Below are 3,680 nucleotides of genomic sequence, written 5' to 3' on the forward strand. Positions count from 1 at the left end.
CTTATTCATAATGCAAAGTTCATATTAATGCAAATTAGAAACTCCTTTCTAATTTCATACACTCTGGCCAGAGATTCCAGAACTCGCATACTAAGAATAACATAGGATATTCTCTTCCTCTACTGGAAGGGGTAGATCCTCTATTGATATTAACTATCTCTATACACAAATCCCTATGCCCAGAATAGACCTAATGGATGTCCTTGAGACTAAGGACTAAAACAAAGTGATAAGTGGCATTTTATACCACTTAGAACGTCTTAAAATGGCTTAAATTGGTGTCTTGAAATCAAGTATTTTGTGTATTTGATGCGTTTTTCTAGTGTTTATGCATTTCAGGGTATTAGTTGCATTTCGGGGGAGGAATCATCAAGAATAAGCCTTGGCATGTGTTCACCATTGCGAGGGGAAAGGAACGGGCAGATTACGGTGAAGAAACGGAGCAAACTTGGATTTTTTCCAGTGGAGGCCTGCGCGCCCGCGCAGCTATGCTGAGCGGCCGCGCAGCAACCTGCGCGCCCGCGCAGATATGCTGAGCGGCCGTGCAGGGTCGGGAATTTTGCTGAATTATTTTAGACTTCTACTTCTGTTTGGCTTCCAACTTCTATGTAATCTGAGTTTTATGGGACTATTATATAAGTAGATTTGAGACGTTTTCACAAGGAGGATTAAGAAGAAGAAGATTGTGTTTTACGCAAGAAGCGAAGGAGATAAGGAAGAAGACCGATTTAGCACACCGCAACGAAGAGGAAGCATATTTTCTTGTGATTCTTGTTTCGTTGTAACGTTGGATGCTAGTTTTCTTGCTTTGACTTATTTACTCTTGTGACGTACTCTGTTTTAATATAATTAGTTTAGTTATTATTTTCTTGTGTTTGTTTATCATGATTTCATATGAACCCATGATGGCGATAAGTTCTATTATGGGCTAATCGTGATCATGGGGTTGCAACGGATTTATTATGGAATTCTTTAGTTAATTGTTTAATACTTTAGTGTGTGATGATTGCTTGATATCTAGTATTGGTTGTGCGTATTCGTCTTATGTGCGTCGCGAACATATAAGATAGGGTGTTAATCTCTTGTGAAGCGACGGTGGATCTTGAGATTTAGAACTTGCCATGCTAGCATAGGTTCATGTACGTTGTGCATGATTAGTGGGTAACTCTAACAGTTTTATTTGCCCTATGTAATCAAAAAGGAATAACTTGTGCTTAAATCGTTGTGTTGTCAATTTCTGTAGACATATAGGAACTCAACATAATTGATGACTATTCGACTTCTATCTTAATTGTGGATGCTTGGTAGAATGGTATTAGTACAATGAAAGTTGGCTTTTATCAGTTTCGTGTTATTCGATTAATATCATCACTGTCACATGCTAAAGGTAATAACAATGGCTATAGAAGGAAGTAATAATGAAGTTGTGATCTCATGAGTGTTTTATTATTGATAAATTGAAGTGTTAGTTAAGTGGTTAATTAAGTAGTTAATTATAGTTAATATTTAATCAACAATTTTAAGTGTTATTATCTTAACATTGAGAAGTAATCATACATTGGTGAGTGAGTTTAATTAGACAATAATTTAGTCTGAGTCTCTGAGGGAACGAACTAGAAAATATTCTATATTACTTGCGAACGCGTATACTTGCGTGAATATTAGCGCGTGTTTTCGCCCTAACAAGTTTTTGGCGCCGCTGCCGGGGACTCGGCGTATTTGCTTAGTTTATGTACTTACCATCATTGGTCATTAGGACTCAGTGATTAGGACGTAGTAGTTACTTATTTTTTCTGGTTGTGTTTTAGGTACTTTAGCAAGCGTTTATGCAAACTCGTTCTCGTGCTCGCAAGAGGACTTTAGATACAGCTGAGGAGACAGACGAAGTTCTTGATATTCCGGAAAAGTTAGATTTTGAGGATTCGGATTCAGGAACTGAGCAGAAAGAACCAGTAAACATGGGAGATCATATTGTTCAAGCTGATCCAGCTCTTATGGATTTTTCTCGGCCTAAAATTGATGACATTCAGTCAAGCATCCTTCATCCGGCTATTCAAGCTAACACCTTTGAAATCAAGCCGGGCACTATTCAGATGGTGCAGAATTCTGTTTCTTTTGGAGGAGCGGCAACTGAAGACCCCAACATGCACATAAGGAATTTTGTCGAGATCTGCAGCACTTTTAAGTATAATGGCGTGACTGATGAGGCTATCAAGTTGAGGCTTTTCCCATTCTCACTAAGGGACAAGGCTAAAGACTGGTTACATTCTGAACCAGCTGGGTCCATCACTACGTGGCAAGATCTTGCGCAAAAGTTTCTAGTGAAGTTTTATTCGATGGCAAAGACTGCTGCTATGAGGAGTGCTCTTACTCAGTTTGCGCAGCAACCTACAGAATCTATGTGCGAGGCTTGGGAATGCTACAAGGAAATATTGAGAAAATGTCCACATCATGGAATGCCGGATTGGATGGTGATCACTGGTTTCTATAATGGTTTGGGGGCCCAATCTCGGCCCATGCTCGATGCAGCAGCTGGAGGCGCCTTATGGGCTAAAAGCTATACTGAGGCGTATAATCTTATCGAGACGATGGCTGCAAATGAGCATCAAAACCCAACTCAGAGGATGACGTCAGGCAAGGTAGCAGGTATTCTGGAAGTTGATGCAGCCACCGCTATTGCAGCCCAGCTCCAAGCGCTATCAATGAAGGTTGATTCTCTGGCTACGTATGGAGTTAATCAAATAGCTATGGTTTGTGAGCTTTGTGTAGGTTCTCATGCTACGGATCAGTGTTCTCATGTAAACGAATCTGTTCAGTATGTGAATAATTATCAGCGACAACAGCAGCCTGTGCCAGCGACCTATCATCCTAACAACAGAAATCATCCAAATTTCAGCTGGGGGAATAATCAGAATGCTATTCAGCCACCATATCAGCAAGGAGTGAGTAAACAGTTTAACCCACCTGGATTCCAGCAACCACAGCAGTATGCTACAAGGCAATCATATCCTCAACAGGGAAGTGCAGCTGCACCTACTAGTGCTGATTTTGAGGAACTTAAGCTGTTGTGCAAGAGTCAGGCGGTTTCTATCAAGACCTTGGAAAATCAAATTGGTCAATTAGCCAATACAGTGCTCAATCGTCAACCTGGCACTCTTCCCAGTGACACGGAAGTACCAGGCAGGAAGGAAGCTAAAGAGCAAGTCAAGGCTATTACCTTAAGGTCTGGAAAAGTAGCTGATGCTGAAAAGGCAAAAGAAGTAGAAGCTGAAATTAGAGGTTAAGAATCTAAGCAAAAGGAGAAAGCGGCAGAACCAAGAAAGACTACTGTTGAACACACTCTGCCTGAGGCTAATACAGGGGAGAAACAGCTCTATCCTCCACCACCTTTTCCTAAGAGATTGCAGCAACAAAAGCTGGATAGACAGTTCGGGAAGTTTCTGGAGGTGTTCAAGAAATTTCACATCAATATACCTTTCGCTGAGGCTCTGGAACAAATGCCTAGTTATGCGAAGTTTATGAAGACTATTCTTTCAAGGAAGGTGAAACTGGATGACCTTGAAACCGTTGCTCTCACGGAAGAATGCAGCGCTGTTCTGCAACAAAAGTTACCACCAAAACTGAAAGATCCAGGAAGCTTCACCATTCCTTGCACAATTGGCAATCTGACGTTTGACAAG

At 40.9% G+C, this 3,680-nt stretch overlaps 1 non-coding gene across 1 annotated transcript; it reads right to left on the bottom strand.

The window, feature by feature from the left end:
- Nucleotides 1-2,351: 2,351 nt before the first annotated feature.
- Nucleotides 2,352-2,458, bottom strand: LOC141662725 (small nucleolar RNA R71). The gene has a single exon (XR_012550824.1). It is a non-coding gene; the product is annotated as a small nucleolar RNA R71 (small nucleolar RNA).
- Between the last annotated feature and the right edge of the window lie 1,222 nt (nt 2,459-3,680).

Source organism: Apium graveolens, chromosome 5 (genome assembly GCF_009905375.1).
Source record: "Apium graveolens cultivar Ventura chromosome 5, ASM990537v1, whole genome shotgun sequence".
Classification (NCBI taxonomy): domain Eukaryota; kingdom Viridiplantae; phylum Streptophyta; class Magnoliopsida; order Apiales; family Apiaceae; genus Apium; species Apium graveolens.